The sequence below is a fragment of the Pyxicephalus adspersus genome, chromosome 7 (assembly GCF_032062135.1).
Source record: "Pyxicephalus adspersus chromosome 7, UCB_Pads_2.0, whole genome shotgun sequence".
In the NCBI taxonomy this organism is placed as follows: Eukaryota; Metazoa; Chordata; class Amphibia; order Anura; family Pyxicephalidae; genus Pyxicephalus; species Pyxicephalus adspersus.
This window is the reverse complement of record NC_092864.1, coordinates 2194982-2213872: the sequence shown is the minus strand read 5'-3', so window position 1 is coordinate 2213872 and position 18891 is coordinate 2194982.

The window sequence follows — 18891 nt, the reverse complement described above, 5'->3', positions numbered from 1 at the left end:
ACTAACATACACTAAATCAACACTGTTTCACTCACAGTTCCAATCTGGTTTGCCCGCTGGCTTTCCTGAAGCTCTGTCCCCTCTCATGCGACCTGGAACCCACTCTGGCTCCCTTCTCCTGCCTGGAACAGATTCTGCCTCCCTTCACAGCCTGGGACCCTCTGACTGCCTTCTCAGCCTGGAACCCTCTTGCTGCCTTCTCAGCTTGGAACCCTCTGACTGCCTTCTCAGCCTGGAACCCTCCAGCTGCCTTCTAAGCACACTCCAGTCTGTCCCCTCTCATGCTGCTTGTAACCTTTTCTGGCTCCCTTCTCCTGCCTGGAACAGATTCTGGCTCCCTTCTCAGCCTGGAACCCTCTGGCTGCCTTCTCAGCCTGGAACCCTCTGGCTGCCTTCTCAGCCTCGAACCCTCTGGCTGCCTTCTCAGCCTGGAACCCTCTGGCTGCCTTCTCAGCCTGGAACCCTCTGGCTGCCTTCTAAGCACACTCCAGCCTGCAACACAGTGGCTGATCCTCTTCCCTCAGCCTCTTGCTGATCAATTTCCTCTCTCTCTTGCACCTGAGAGCAGGGGCACATTTACCCAGTCAAGATTGGGTTGCACCAAGGAACCCACCCTTTTATTCCCTTGGCCAGCTCCATGGCCCTAAAGAACCAGGTTTCTTTCTAAAAAAAACTATCCAAACATCGTCTTTTTCATTTCCCTAGAGCTTTTAATGCACTTTCTTGAGACTCTTAGTGACACTCTGGCACAGTACCTTTAAACTTAATGCATAGTTCTTTAATGCTCCCTTTTTACAAACACTACCAAATTAAACATCCTATACATTTAAATTTGTGGAGATGTCACACCGGAGAAGTCTCTTCCACCTATTTGTCAGCACGCCCAATGATGCCCCAGGAGGACCTCAACCGACAATACCACCTAAAACCTTCCCCACATATTACTGATGGAGAGCTTGCTTTGGGATGTGCAGAAAGTCTCCATTGGTAATTTCACCCTCTCGGATCATGCCCCCAATTCCCTACAACTACGGCTGCAAAATCCCATGAAGTAAAAGTTTGTATGGAGATTCCCTTTTTATGCAGGTCTTCTTAATTTAGAACTAAAACTCCAATCCCACTGTGCAAACGGTTTGGATGATAATCTATCTCACTGGGATACCCCTGTTCTGTTGTGGCGCACCATAAAGGGTGTGATGAGGGGGTCATATAATGGCATTCCCCTCACAGCAGAATAGCTCCACCCAAGACCAAGTTACCTAAGCGCATGGACATTTTTTCCAACATGGTGATGTGAAGGCAAGGAGATCATGGCGGGAAGCACTGATTCAACTAAATGTACATGTTAACAACTAAATCAAAACTTTTGTTGCCTACACCAAATACAACTTTTACCCCTGGGGAAACAAAATTGGCATATTACTCTCACGCCTGGCTAATGCGTTTGGCCTTAAATGACACATATTAAGGGTAAAAGATACTTCCACCTATACAGCTCACTCAAACATCCTGTCTGCATTTAAAAAATATTATCAGACATTGTATACTGCCCTAACGTGATCTACTGATACAGTCACTGGACAAAGCTAAACTTCATAAAATTTCCTCTATACTCGGAGAATTTTTTAATGCCCCTAGTTTCAGAAGCTGAAGTTTTCCATAGGATCCCTGACCACTAATAAAATCTTGGGCCCAGATAGATTCTCGGCGGGTAATTGTAAAACCCTAGCTCCTGAAATTTTTCCTCTCCTTACAGCAGTTTAAAACCACATTCTGTCCCATCACACCCCGTACCCTGATTTTTCATGAAGCCTATACCACATTAATCCCTAAAATCCTGATGTGCTTGCCTCTTATACACCTATGTAACTACTAATTGTGATTATAAAATACTTGCAATAATAATGGCAAACAAACTGCAAACCTTTCTACTCTTGGTTTTGACCAGTCATCAGTAAGGATTTGTACACAATAAATATTCCACCATCCGAGCTGCAAATATAGCAACAGTACAAGCTTCTCTCCATCCAGACGCTAGATATATGTTACTGAGTCTGGACGCCAAAAAGGCTCCTATAAAATTGAATGGCCAATTTTGAATGTCATTCTGTCTGGTAGAGCTTTTGGACAGACATTTCCTCTTATATACAATTCATATATAACAGACCATCTACTAAAATTTATATTAACAGTGACTTATCAGGTCCTATATTAGTATCTAGAGGTACCAGGCAGGGATTCCTGCTTTTTCCAATTCTGATCAACTTGGCCCTGGATCCTCTCCTCAGGCTTCTCAAACATTACCTGCTTTTGAAGGCATCAAGATGGGTACACACACTCTCAAGTTAACCACTTTTGAGCACAATCTATTATTATAAATATCAAACCTAGCATAGCTTAACACCCATATTGGACATGATCTCACAGTATGGATTATTATCTGGATATAGTATTAACCTAGACAAATCCAAAGCATTACATTTCACCAAATATATGAGGCTGGTATGGGGTGAATGTTATCCGATTATCTGGTGCAAGGAGAGGATTCAATATTTGGGTGTTCAAATCCCTATAAATCCCTATATATTGTATTCTTTGAATATATTGCCGATTATTAGACGATTAGGTAAACAGCTCCGTAGTTGGTCTAATTGTTTGGTCTCATACCTGGGGGGATTAGCCTGAATAAAATGATCACTTTCCCTAAACTACTATATACTCCCCAGACATTACCTTTGGTGTTAAAAAAAATCAGACCTCCAGACTATTTACAAAAAATTTAGAGAATTCATATGGGGTAGTAAGCGAGCTAGGCTCAGCCTCTGGAATCTCCAACTACCAACGCAGAACAGAGGCTTAAATTTCCCTGATATTGAAATGTATAATGCAGCATCTATCCTGTGTTACATAAAAGACTGGTTTCATGACACTTGTGCATACACAGACCCCATTCTGGATCAGCAGACTATCCCTAACTTGAATTTAAAATATATTCTTCACATCCATAGAGATTTGCTTCCAGAGGAGGTTATCTCTAACCCCATACTATACTCTTGTTGGCAAATATGGCACAAAATTGGAGGACGTTATCTCCTGAATAGCCAATCGTCACTTTTCTTGCATTTTTGGGGCAAACAGGATTTACCTCATCTGACATTTTCCTAATTTAGTGTTGGTCGAATAGGTCGCTATTCGATTCGACCGCCATTCGGCCGAATAATGCATAATTATTTGGGTGGTCGAATACCGAATTCAAACTCCTTTTAAGGCAATGGGGGAAAAATTTGGGTTGTTATTCGGGTGGGTGGAGAGCTTCTACAGCCTATAAATACATTTAAAAAGACATGTCAAGACTCTCCCATCTCTGCACAACACTGTACAAGTACAAATAAAATAAGGAAGTCTTCTTTCTGTTGCTGGCACGGCCATTTTATGGGGCGGCCAAGGGAACATACTGGATTTTACACGGTATCCGAGTACAGCCAGAGAGGGACATGAGGGGGTTCCTCTGGTCCAAAGATTAGCCACCAGGTTTCACCGCTCCGTTACAAGCCATACACAGGCTTCAGAGTACAGGCAGAGCAGCAGTAGGAGGAGGTGGTGAGCACTGAGACAGAGGGGGCACCGCTTTGGCAACTGGCATCCAGAGTTGGGAACTGTGCAGGCGGCATCAGTTACAGCATGCGGAGGAGGCGTTGGGCCCTGAGAAGGAGCAAACCGCCTGCCCAGTTCCCAACTCTGGATGCCAGTTACCAATGAGGTCCCCGCTCCGTCTCAGAGCCTCTTCCTGCTCTTCCTATACTTCCGATGAGCCAGCTGATTTGAGTGGGTGGCATTTTTAACCCTGGAGAGCAGGTTAAACCTTAAGTGGAAATGCATGTCAATCACATACAGTGGGTGGAACTCTGCCAGTGTGGCCCTGTCCAAATTCCCTTCTATGATGTCCCAGCACACATTAGGAATGTGGTACTGTCACCAGCTTTGAATCCAACAGACACGGACGTGTTTCATGTCCCCAGACATTTGTGGTTCAGCGCCTCAGTGAGCTGAATAAACAGGTGGTCCAGGTTGGTTTATCAAACTGGCTCCAAAAGGCCGTTGCTTCCTTGTACTGTATTGGTGCAGTCCTGAAATCTACTGTACTCAGCTTGAGTGTTTCACCGATAGATAGATAGATAGATAGATACACTTGTACTGAGAGACAGACACACAGACGCAGTGTATACTGCAATATATAGTTTGTATACTGTGCTGCATATTACAAGCGTCACCACTGAAGGAAAGTGCTGAATACAACACACACAGCGCACTTGCATTTTTGGTGTCAAACCCTGCAATAAAAAAATACACTTACTAAACATATTTACACTTTGTGAAGCGTATTAGCTACAAGGTAAAAAAAGGTAATGTTTGGCTACATGCGCCACTCAAATTGCTGGCAGCTGCACGGGTAACTTTGGTGGCAGAAGGAGGAAAGGCAGCGGAGGAAGATTGAGCAGTTTGAGCTTGCTTCTTGGGCGGAGGTGGTTGCACAGAGCTCTGTGCTTTCACCAGGTGTTCACGTCAGGTTACTGTTCTGCTCTATGGAGAGGGGAGGAGGAGAGCGATGGAGAGGCACCCTGCTGTGTGCTCCCCCCCTTCCCTTGCATTATGATCGCTCATCGTTCATCGTCCGTGGATCCGCCAGAACGGATCCACGGATGATGAACGACCTGGGCTGTACACACGCCAGATTCTCACCCGATATCTGGCCGATGCCGATTATCGGGCGAGAAAAATTTGACGTGTGTTTAGGCAAGATGAGTTGTATCTCAGACTTGTAACGTGGATCTAGTAATGTAGCAATCCAATATTCGTCAGTCTTTGTTTTTATGTGTTTTATGTGTGGATCTTTGGCTAGGCATTCCTGCATGAAGGATGTCATGTGGCTCAAACTACCCACAGCTGAGGTAATTCTGGACCCACACTCTTGTGGGTCGAACAGCAGCACAGGGTCGTCCTCCTCCTCCTCCACAGAACATGCCGCCTTGTGTGTGGCTGGATGGATGCCATGTACCCTCAATATCCTCCTCTGCCCCTTCCTCCCCTTCTCCCATGCCTGCAATGTCCTCCTCATCCTCTTCCACCTCCTCCTCTTCCTGGATTGGTGGTGCACTATGCATAGTAGGCACGCATGTCTGAGATGATATTTGCAGCGTCCGCTCTGTGTCATGTCCAAGATCCACCATCACGTGTTCCAGCAGGCATATGATGGGGATGGTGTCACTGACACAGGCCTGATCTCTGCTGATCATCCTGGTCGCCTCTTCAAAAGGTGACAATACAGTGCACAAGTCTTCAATTTGCAGCCACTCAGCAGGGCTGAAAAAAGGTAGTGTGGGTATGCGTCTGATTGCTTTCTGTTGTTCAGACAGCCACTGCAGCATGTTAAATGTGGAGTTCCAACGTGTGGCCAAATCGCAAATTAACCGGTGCACTGGCAGGTTGAGATTTCGCTGTAACTCCACCAATCTGGCTGTGTACGACCGGCGGAAATGCGCTAACAACTTTCTGGCCTTCAGTAACAGCGGCTGGAGGCCTGGGTAATTCCGAAGGAAGCAAGGTTCATGACGTGAGCCAGGTAAGGTACGTGTGTGAGTTTCCCACAATGCAGGGCTGCCAGCAGATTGGCCCCATTGTCACACACGACCTTGCCTGGCTGAAGTGTGTTGGGAGTTAGCCATTTCTCCTACTGCTCCTGCAATGCTCTTAGAATGGCTGCGTCCGTGTGGCTGAGGGAACCCAGGCTTCGCAACTTCAGGACTGCGTGGTAACATAGGAATTGTGCACCGAAATAGCAAACTGCAGGTTGGTGCTGGCACTGAACAGCTGCTGCCGAATGGGAGGTGCTGGTGCTGGGTCTCCACGGCAAAGTTTCCCTGGAGGAAGAGGTTGATGCACAAGATTCAAAGGAGGAGGTGGAAGTGGAGGTTGAGGAGGAAATTACATGGCGATGCGCTCTGGGCGGAGGTAGGTATGCAGGCCTTGCTGCAGCTGCATCTTCCCCTGCTGCCACCAAAGTTACCCAGTGAGCTGTAAAGGAAATATATGCTCCCACTCCATGCTTGCTCGACCAATTGTCAGCTGTCAGGTGCACCTTGCCAGAAACCTTTCAACTTTTCAACTTTTTTTTACCTGTACAAGAGGTCATTGATTGTTTTAAAAATAGCTTTCACAATAAATTGTAAGTTTGTAAGCATTTCTGTATAAGGGATTCAGGCTGGACTATAGCTAAGTGTTACACAGGTCCCTGTGATAGAAATACGAAGTCTGTCTATGAAATAAGGAGATTGTGTTTCTATCACAAAGCAGTGAGATAAATTTGACCTCTTGCCATGAATGGTTAAACTTCTCTAAACATTCAAGATGAACGCCGGCACTCTCTGCCGTTTAGTTTGTTGTCAGTAACCATTTAATACCGTTGTGTTTCCACTCATGTGTTGAAATGGGCAATTTGAAAGTTTTTGTAAAATCCCAAACCTGAGCAACAAGAGAGCAGCAAGGAAATTTGTGCTGATATCATGCAGCAACTGTTTCATAAAGTCATCACTTGGTGCCCAAACCTAGATCTTCCAGTATGTTCCTGAAATAAAACCAGTCAAGAATCAAAAAACTCCAAATTCACAGCCACGTCATCGTGTTTTGTGACATGAAGGCGTCATTTTGGCAGAATGGGTTCCAAAAGACACAACAGTGACCCAACATTATTATCAGGAAGACAAAGCTGAGAGAAAGAGTCAGGAAAAGACGTCAGAAATGTGGGAAATGGTTTCATTCTTCATCAGGACAATGCTCCTTCTCACACAGCACTTTCCGTGACCGACAAACACATTACTACGCTGGAACATCCTCCATATTCACCGGATTTGGGACCTTGGGGCTTTTTTCTTTTTCTAAAATGAAATCAGTGATTAAAGGAACACGCTTTGTTTTAAAGGCTGCAGTAAAGATAAAAACATCACAAACCGATCTGCTCCACACCTTCCACCAGTGGAAAACAAGACGACCTCGGTACTTCATTGTGAATGGAGAGACTATTGAAGGGGACACACATTAGAATTGTCATATCAATAAATAAAAGTTTTTATAAATGGTATTATATCAGTCTCATTATTTCATAGAGACAACCTGTATATGGTTTAATATAAGCACACCCACATGACTTCATGAACATTGAAAGTGAAGGTAAAGCATCATATAAAACCTGCAAAAGGAAAAAACAGAAACACAGAAGACACAGGGACTGTGAAATCTCTCAATGGACTCCACAGATAACAAGGCTGCCATCTTTAATTTTAGTCTTCCACAGGGCCAGGCATACACCAGGGTGCTCCTACAGCTATCTGGATATGCTGGACATGGAAAATCAGCTTTTGTCAATTCCTGCATCTACGCCCTCGGAAAAGAAACATTTAGGACACACGCCAGAACTGGATCAAGTGCAACTATTATAACAATGAAGAGAAATTCCTATAATCTTACTGGCACAGTCACCATTGTGGACAACCGAGGCTTTGGAAGGAAGGAGGCTGCGGAGGAGGCCGTGGTTTATGCACAATTGGGTAACGGGTTTTTTTTACTTTGTTTAATATTGTTGGAGTGTTTTACTTATTTTTATATACTTCAATTATTCAGCTTTCTAAAATAAAATTTTCTTTGTGCCACTATGGAGGTTTTAATTATAAAATTGTTAAGATTAACACTCTAATGGTCACTGATCTGTGAGATACATCTCATACTGTTAGGTGGGGATGTCACTGCATCTATTCATCTGCAATCATACCCTTCAGCGATCAGTTTGGTAAAAAAGAGTGAAGTGATTTTGTAGTGTGCTAAAAGAGCTCTTCGTGTCTGAGAGATACAAAGCGACCTACATTATAAGTAATCAAAGGTTTCATAATTTTAATTTTTTTTCTCAATTTTGTTATTTCTTGGTTTATTAAGCTAACTTTGTTACATATTTCAAAAACTGTTTTACAAACCACTGAGTTCCAGGCCTTTGTACATAAAGATGATTCTTTCAACCCAAGTGCAGCCCTAAATTTTACCATTTTACAATGAAACAAAATGTGGTGTAGACATTGTTGATAAGATGTGTGGCACATGTAATGTAGCACGTAATACTAAATGATGGTCAATGATAAAAAATGCTGAACATGGCCGACATAAACACACAAAGGCAACAATCATCCTTCAGTTACTAGAAGAAAGTTTCTGTGTAGCACTTGTTACACAAATATAATAACAAGACTCACTAGATATACATGCCAAAATTGCAAACAAACTTTATGTCTTCAGCATTGCAAGACGATATGCGGCAAGTGTATGAATTCAGAAAACTCAAGTCACTGAATCATTTTTCTTTATATTTATGAAAATATTGTATTGTTTTATATTTCAAAGTGTTTACAATATTGTGTTCAACTAGTGACTGCCTTTATTATAAGAATTATATATGTTGTACAAAAAAGGAAATACAAGTATCCTTCAGATACATCGCAACATCTTATGTGTAGAATTAGATTGCGACCATCCAAGTGTTAAAAGTGCTGCAAATATAAAAAGCTAATATTGACTTATCCTAATAATAATAATAATAATAAAACATTAGGATTCACGAGAAACATTGAGCTAATTTTGGACTCAGCAAAAGCTGTGCTGTGACTTTAAACCAAATAAACCTTTTATCTGTTCTCCACCTGCTTAGTAAAAAAAATCCCCCCAATGCGGATATTATTTATGAAGTTTAATAAGTCATCCAATTATTGATTGTTATTCACAGGACATTTTCTCCCCTTGGATGAGGAAGTGATGCCGACTGATGACTTTGTTAAAATAATGTCCCAGGTGGAGGATTTGGGCTTGGTACCCAACTACACTGATTTTACTGTCGCCATATTTGTATACAGATATGGACACATGTGAAGATTGAAATATGTTATAAAAATGATCTCAGGATAGGGAAAATAAAAATAATCTCAGGATCTTCACTGTAAGGTGTGAAAATATGGAATATAAATGGGTATTAAGGCTTTAAAGTAAAGACAACAGAGACTGCTGATCCAGGCAACATTGGATTGTCTAATAGAATCAGGAAAGATTTTCTTTCCCCTGTTGGAGCAAATTGAATCTGGTTTTCTAAGGGTTTTGTTACCTTCCTCTGGATCAGCTTTGCCTATAGTGTTTTATATATGGGATATGTTTATTTCCCTAGTGGTTGAACTTGATGGACTTATGTCTTTTTATCAACCTGACTAACAATGTAAGAAAAATATATTTGTTGAAGCCACGGCTAATTGCAAAGCCTATGAATACATTGTCATCAAAATTAGCAAATTGGCAGGGGTTTAATGAGACCTGCAGGAACAAGTCATAAATGATTAAAGTTTGTCACTTTTTAGTTAAGTATAAGAAAATCTAATTTTCTATACATTTACAATAAATGTAATTTTAAAATAAATAAACTTTGTTTTTCTGCTAGTGTAAAGCTTAGCACGGTCGAATATGAAGTACAAGAAATCCAAAGATTTTTCAGGAACTGCAGAGACATGACAGGTAACCGTTCAGATGAACTGTGTAAAAATTGGCAAGTGGCCTTATAGTTTTATTTAGAAAATAACATAAAGTATAGGAAGGGTTAGTAGCAAATCTGCAGATTGAAGTCATAATGTATCAATAAACTATGCAACGTCCCAAGTGCCATAGAACAATATGAATTCTTGATTTTCTTGCTTGATTTATTGAGAAATGAGCCCCTTTCTTGCTTTTGATACATGCACCTAATTTTATTAGAAAATCCAACATGCTTCATAGATCAAAAAACTCAAAAATGCTTCTTCAGGGGACAATTATATCAGTGAGAGAACCATAAAACACCAGTTCTTTAGTTGAATATAGTCACCTCTTAAAAATCAGTAGCACTTCCACACATGTTTTTTAATAAACCAAAAATCAGGAAAGCATTACTTTAAGAGGCAGAAATGAGAGGGGGACCTCTCCTTTTCTGTTTAATCTTTGCATTGGGGAAGGTCTGTAAAGCAAATTTAAAGAGCTTAAAAAGTGGGGAGGCAATTTGTTTCTTCCACAAATTCTCAGATAATACAACTGTGTAACATTTTATCCAACATATTTATAGATTAATTCAATTGCAGAGAAACAAGGGCAGGTTTTTAGCTAACACATGAACAGTGTCAATTTTCACATGATAAAGGTATGTAAAAATTAGACAGTGGCAGGACAGTTCTGATCGGCATCCATTGGGTAATTTGTATAGAGCAGATTTTAGGAAACTGTTATGATCTTATTGAACCATATTTATATATTTATATAAAACTACTCAAAGAAGATAATTGTAAAAGAAGCAAATATTTAATAACCAATAATAAATTATATACTTGACCTATAACTTACATACAGAACTTATTCACATATTGTTTCTAAACTCTAGACTAACACCTTCTGCCCTAATATCTCTAAATGTGTGAGTCTCTACATACTCACAATAAGAAGAACAGACTTTGGAAGCCATAACCACCCTACATTGCACAAAGTCCCAACAGTGATATGTGTACGAGGCTTTGCTTGACATCTAAAAGAAAGGAAGGAAGTGGTTGATGGTTTTACTTGCTATGAACTATATGAAGACAATTTTAAGTAGCTTGCATAGAAAAGTGAGGCCTAAATGATGCAACAGAATTTTTTTTATTAAAGTAACATGTTGTTTGTAATGTTACTAATATCGCTTATCATAATTATAAGCAGCTGATCAATAAAATGCTTTTCGTTCTAATCACTGAGTGAAGACTAAAAGAGCCTCAATTACCAAAGTGGGTTGTAAAAAAGAAACTTGGTGTCATTTTTCTTAGAAGGAACATTTTAAAATAAGAGCGTTATTACATTACTTGTCATTCAGCAACTATGTGTGTCAATTGTAAACTGTTTCTGTAATATGAGGGGTGAGCTAGTAATGCAATCTGCAGATAAGAATTTCAGGTTTCAGTTTAAATATCAGAGCGCTCTGCCCACTTTTATTCACAAAAAAACATCAATACAAAGCCAGTTTTAGGGTTTTCCCTCACCAAAGTCATTACAGAATGACAAGAAAAACACAAATGTAGCCTCCTGGCTCTTTCTATACATCCCAGTCTTCAGAATTGTTGGTCTTACAGACCTAAACATTGGGAGACCTCCTGGTCTCTTCCAGCATACAGGTTACACCCACCTTTCCACCTGAGCTACCTGGCCTCAGACTACGACTCCCCCCATCTCAATGTAATTCTCTCTTTATTTATTAGCCAGGTACTTCCTAGCTATCATATATTTCTGGCCTAGAAGGGGGTGGAGTGCTTGGTCCCCCATTCCTTCCAGGATGCTCTGGGCCTGGATCTCAAATAAAGAGCCGAAAGTCTGCAGCAATTACTTATGGCCCAGGCAAAATTGGGGTATATGATGCTAACATACATTACGTACCATTGTACATAAGATAGGGGTAGCAAATGACAGACAGTCACAGACAATGACACAGGCGGAGAAGAGGAGCCTGCCCCAAAGAGCTTACAATCTAGGCGGTGGGGGAAGTCTCACACAGTGGGAGGGGAGATATGGAGTGATGCTGTCAAGACAAGGTAAGGTCGGCCAAACAGACAGAGGAAATATAAAATGTACTTTACTGAATGTATTGCAATATAAACAAACTTATGGTTCATGTTCTGAGGTATTGGATGTTACAAACAAGGTGCAGACAATAGGAAAATGTGAAATACAAAGGGGTTAACAGTTTCCAACAATGGACACTAGGTGGCGCCTAAGGTTTGCCTGAAACACTTGCAAACTGCACTCGGTTTAAATAGCAAATGTCACTTAGCTGTATATAGTTTTAGAAGTGTGCAAGCTCCTCATGATGTCTCCTACGATTGGATGCACACGGTGGATTGCACAAACGCTCGCACAGTGGTTAATCGGCCACCGCACTGGTACTCTAGGACAGTGACAGCTGACAGAATACACCTGATCACAGTAGCTGAGTCTTTTAGGAACAATTCGTGCTATTCTTACCAACGGCTGTCCAAGCGCCGCATCAACTAGAGGGGACCACAGAATCTGGCTGCACCTCACATGCTCAGCTACTGTTGCCTCATCAGATTGGGTCACACTGGCCACTTCCCCTTTGTACCCCCCAGCATTTATCACTTCTGGGCTTGTCCAACATCTCTGAGAATTCTTGCTAAAGCAATTAAATTGGCCAGCACCAATACCACAATTATAAGGGCCACTCCTGTCAGTCCTCTCCGGTCCACACCTCTACCTTCTGGTTAAAGGAGTAATCCACCTTTATGTGCTTCCACTACCAAGCTGAGGTGAGTAAGTAAATAAATAGCAGGCCAAGGTCTAAAATGCCATTCAAACTGCATAAACACCCTGAAAGGCTGGAAAAGAAAGAAACATCCACAAAGTCTATTTGTCCTTGGATGTTTGATAAACTAGTAGTATTTGATTTTTGTAAACACCTAAATAATGCATACACTCCAGTATTTAAGGAGCAAAATTATGTGGAGCAACAACAGAACATCTGTCACTTTTTAAGAGTGCCTGACCCTGCTTGTGAGCTTGGCAATGTGCTTTGATGTTAGGCTTGGCAACCTCCACCTCTTTCAATTATAAGAATCAGTATGTGACTCAGCAGGGCAGGTAACTGACATCCATTTTGGCCAGGAAGTGGAAGTGTGCTTTGTATTCAATAGTGCTAAGATCAGTCAGCACAACACAATGAGAACAAACCGATAACAATTTTACAAGTGGACACAGAAGTTGTGCGTAACAGTGGCGGCAAATCAACATGAGTGAAGTATGTTAAAGGAAAACCGCAGCATATTCAGCAAACGTCAGACAATAAAAAAACAAAATAAAAAGAAATATGCACATAATAAAAATGACAGTATGACTTTGAGAATAGGAAAAAGGCAAGGAGGGGCAAGGAGGGGGTCAATTACTATTTTGGAGTGGAAACCATGCAGACATTTGGACTAAGTAATTTGTTACTCATAGCAATGCATACCATGCAAGCAAACTTAATCAATTACCCCCCCCAAAAAAAACTTTCTAGCATTGTGACATGGAGACTCGCTCCCACCCGATCTTCACCCAGCTGTAATCGGCTAGCTTCATGCCGATGATACTGCAGACACGCAGGCAGTGCGAGAGGTTCCTGCTCTACAAACCATAATTTTTGGTTGCTGAGTTTTTTTTTCTCCCAGTCTGCAGACAGCTGGCAGTGTGACACAGAGGTTCCTGCTCTTCACTTTGAACATTATCAGAGCTGCTAGTTTGGTATGCACGCTGTTGTTAAAGGGGCAGGGTAACGCAGAGACTTTCTGTTTATATGGGCCTTCCCTAGACGATATCACTGTACTGTTTAGTAATCGGGGAGAAAAACCTGCTACACTAATAACAGCAGTGCAGACAGAGGAACTTCTAGGGAAAGCCCGCTAAAATGGTGGAATCCCCTCCTATACAACCTCAGCAGGATACAATTTTATCTTCTGACCAAGTAGGTGTTATGGTGCTAGAACATGCCTTAAATTGCAGATGTGGTAGCTGTGTTATTGAAACCTACACTACAAGAGGTACAGACATAGCAATAAGCAAAGGAATATTAACGATCAGGCAAGAGTTAAAAAATAGTTTGTCTGATAAGATTGACGAAGCGAGGAATAACAACCGTAGAAATAATTGGCGAATTGTAGGAATCCAGGAAAAGTTTTTTCTTGAACAGCTTTTGGAGCTTTGCTCTAATACTATTCCACAGCAACTGGGGATTATTAAGCAATGCCAAGTAGAACGAGTATATCACTTGGGACAGAAGAGAAAAGAGAGCAATGTCCCTAGGCCCATCATTGCACGTTATTGTGAGTATGCGGACAGATCAACTATATTGCAATCTTTTCGCTCCCATAGAGAGCTAACACTGAAGGGGGGCAATGTATTCATTTTTGCTGATTACTCTGCGGAGGTCTCCTGCAAAAGAAAAATGTTCCAAAAAATTTGGTCAACATTGCATGAGTGACAAATAGGATTATTTTGGCCTATCCTGCTACTTTATATATCATGAATTTTCAAAGTGCAAATTATGTATTTACAAACTATAAGGAAGCTGAATCATATTTGGGGGAAAAAAAAAAAGGACTGACATCTTTGAACCAAATATTGGATATCGTTGAATCACATAAATTACCGTACAATTACAATCTCTACAGAATCAACACACAAATCTGAACGCAATATTAAAGTATCACATATGCAGTCAAAAACATCACGAGAAAAGAATAGAATGAAAAAATGGAGGAATTTTATCTTTGAGAAGGGGAACCTAAATGATCATAATACCATAAAGACGTGACATGGAAAATAATCATAGATATGTTATTTGTCAGGTGTGGATTTCCAAATAAATAGTTTTGATTTCAAAATGTCACCGATGAAGATGAAGAAGCAAGTGCTAAAACCAAATGAAGAGCCAAAGTGTTTTGATACAGTGCAGATGCCTAGCTTAACACAGGAACAAAGGGAATTTCCTAATGCTGATATTACCGACCAGGAATTAAAAGGAGCCATAGTAAATTTGGTAAATGGTAAAGCCCCTGGCCTGGATGGGCTGACAGCGGAATATTACAAAATTCTCAAAGAAAATATTATGGAGGATTTAGGTAATGTTTATAAAATAATGTGGCAGACTGGAATATATCTTCCTTGGGGGGGAAAAAAAATATATATTAACGTTCTTCCAAAACCGGGCAAAGACCTTACATCCTATCCAACCTTCATCCTATCACCCAATATTGTTGATAAATCTAGATGCTAAATACTCTCTTAAAATATTAGCAGGAAGGTAAAAAAAAAAGGAATATTGAGGAAATCAGAGCGGCATTATTTGCAGACAATATTTTATTGTTTACCGCTGAGCCTTCAAGAGATATCATTAAAATACAACATACAGTAACACTATTTGGGGAAGCATCAGATTTCAAAATTAACTTTTCAAAAAATGAGATTCTTCCATTGACTAATATAAGGGAGAGACAATGGATACACACATTTCCTTTACTGTTGTTTACTTATTTGGGTGTATGTATTGAAAAAACACCAACGTCCCTTTATAAACTGAACTATCCACCCTTGTTTCATAAAATATATAGAGAATTACATTTGTGGGAAAAGCTGCCTGTATCATTGATGGGACTTCAAACTATGCTGCTTTTGTTAAACCATACAGATGTACAAGCTTTAAATAAAGCATTTATGAGATTTATATGGATGGGAAAGAGGACTAGAATTTCACTGACTAAATTTTACCTTCCAGTATTAACCAGTATTGGAAAGTGGTAAAGAATTTCCCAATGATAGATTGTATAATTTATCTTGCAATCTTAGACATGGTATAGATTGAATAAGAGGCACATTTTACCTCTCAAATACTCAATTAGAACGAGCCTCGGTATATCCATAGCATTGAAGGTCATTACTGCATAATAAAATCTCACAACTACCTCAGAACCATAAACATAATATTCTCATTCGAGATACCATAATTGCTTGGAGAGAACTTAAACATAAATTGGAGTTGCCGTGTTCCCTATCTACATACCCACCAATTAAAGGCAATGCACAATTTCGTCAAGGATTAGATTATGAATGTTATCAAATATGGGCCGATAAGGGACTGAGGACAGGAGGAGATTTTTTTCTCTTTGGCCTTTTCCAGACAGACAAATTGGAGAACTGTGATACATCACTATGCCAATCAGAGCAGCACACCCAATATATTATCTGCAGTTCCTAAAATGTTGTAAAGTACAGATGCAAGATCGAGCAATATTAGTAAAATGTGATTGATTTGATAATTTTGTATATCCTCGGTTACATTCATATTATTCTAAACCATTATTGGGGGGTCCAACTAAGGGATGGCAGAAAAATTTCGGTATTCCAGATCTTTATGATAAAGCTGTGCAAGGATATATTATGGTCCGTAGAATTACCCCAAATCAAATTTGGAGAGAGAACCATTTTTAAATACTTCTTAGAGCTTATACGGTATTTCAACCAATAAATGTTATTTAATCTATGGACTCAATTAGAAGTAAAAAATGTTTAAAATGTGAGTACGAGGGAGTTACACCTAAACACAGTTTATGGGAATGTAAACAAATCCAGCAATTATGGAAGAATGTACTATCTTATATTACAAGAATACCTAAAAGAAATTTGGTTCTGGAACCGTTACTGTGTGTATTTGGGAATTTGGACTCACAAGAAAGAAATATAAAGAAAGGACCTACATTTTGGATACTACTGTGTTTATTAGCAACACGCAGAGCAATAATGTTGCAATTGATCTATAGGGATCCACCTAAATTGAAAATGATTGAATCTAATACTAAAGGGATCTATTGGAGGTAGAGGAATTAAAAGGAGATAACAATGCAACTAAGTTCTTTGATAAATGGTTCTCCTATATGGAATACACTCTAGATCCAGAAGATCTGGGTCGAGTTTTACAACGGCATCGTCACTCCACATGGTATATTGCTAAATTTTCATAAGGTAAATGGTTGTTCTGATTAAACCTGGGGGCAATAAAACTGTAACATAGAGAAAAAAAATGAGTTAGAATCTGATGAAGAAATCTTTTTTTTTTTGTTTATAGAGGGAAAATGTAGAAATAGAAGGACAGTTTAATATAAAATGAAATATTTCACAGTAGTGGTTTTGACTATGTAACTATATATGACTATATACTATGAAATGATCACAAGTATAAAATGAATGTTCACATAATTGTTATGTACATTAAAATGTAATAATATTATTTAATATGTATTTATATATATTTATATTTCAGTATACAGTATTCAGAATCTGTATCTGTATAAATAACACTATTGTATATTCTAGATTTTATAATGAACACTTTGTTTTATATGTAACTGTCTCTTTGTGGATATAAATAAACGTAAAAAAAATAGTAAAAATGAAAATGTATATGTAATTATATACATTGAAATGTATTTTGACATACACACACAAGTGGAATTACTAAATGTTCCTTGATACATGTATTATAACATCTTTGGCAACAATCTTTTAGTCAAATATTTGATTGATCCAAAGGCAAACTAGAATGAAATTTGAATGGGATCCAAAATGCTTGGTGACATTTTTTGGACATTCATAGTATTGTGAGATGACGTATTACAAAGTGCTTATAAATTACATAATATAAAGTGCTAATTATTATATATACAGCTTGATATCAATTAGTTTGTAGTGTTGCAACAAAAACAAAAAGAATCAAAACAACAATTGAAACAAATTAAAGTATAAATGAAGCAATTTTGTGAATTAGTATAACGTAACATAAAAATGTAACATGAAAAAGATCAAGCACTAAGGATTGCAACTGACCTGTAAAGAACCGTAGATGCGCACAGAACAGGGCAGGTGCAGGTGTGTGTTACCTGATTGCAATGACATCACCAATCATCACTGACCGAGCTCAACAGATCTTCCTGAATTGCGCAGATGAAAATTAATCACCTTAATCGGCCTATTCGTGACCCCATTGCTCATTTTTGCAGGGAGCCAGCTAGTGAGTGCACTAGTACTCGGCCCAGACTCACAGTAATAAGTACAGCGTTTTTCTTTATGCCGAGAACATACAGATTCTGTCGATAAATCAGGGCCACTGTCTTGCATGTAAATGAATAGCCTATACAAAATCACGCTACAGTAATCTCATTAATATAAGCGGTAGAGAAAAAAACTGATGTTATAGAAGAAATCTAACTGCACTTTCAGAATCAGCATTCCTATTTTAGTGTAAAAAAAGCTTACAAATTGGAGTCAACAAAAATTGTGTTAAAAATTGTTCACCAGTGTAATGATGACTACAATAACGCCATGGGAGGTGATGAGAAGATCAAGCACTGACATTCTACCCAACAATGAGGAAACAGCAAAAGAAATACTACAAGAAGATCTTCAGGCATCTTCCTGAGCAATGCTTGTGGCATGCTGACATTTTGTTCAAACAAAGGAGTGACAAACCTGTGAGTCAATCTGACTTGGTCATCTCTGGTCATCACTTCACGGACTACAGCCCACCAGCACCGACATGGATGAACATAATTTTGTTTCTCTTAGAGAGATGACAGTGGAAAGGAAATCAGAAAGGAAGCCAAGTTCCACTGCCCTGATTGTGATGTCGGACTTTGTGCAGTCCTATGTTTCAAAATTTTACTATACCCGGGATGTCTACTAGACCAATTTGAAGTGTCTACTAATTTAACAATAATATTACACCCTTGTTTGGAAAAAATCGGTGTTTATGATTTAAATAAATGATAAAATAAAAATGTATTGGTTTTATGTTATTTTTAAAATTTTTATTTATAATTATTATATTATAATTTATTATTTTGCTTCAAACCTTTATCATATCCTGGAGTTATTCCTAAGAATTACAGGCCTACAATAATAAACAACATATTTCCATTAAAACTTTGTACCGCTTTTGACATAATAGGACCCAGGAGGTTAAACTTCTTTTTCGTCAAACACAAAGAGGGCCCCCTTGTACTTTGTAAAGTGAATAATGGAAAGAGAGTTCTCTATATGGACCATTTATATATTTATACAGGGTGATCATATCCCCCCTTATACTTCTCTTCTCAAGGGAGAATAGATTCAGTTCAGCTAATCTCTCCTCATAGCGGAGCTCCTCCATTCCTTTTATTAGTTTAGTTGCCCTTCTCTGCACTCTCTCCAATCCCACAATGTCCTTTTTGTGAACTGGGG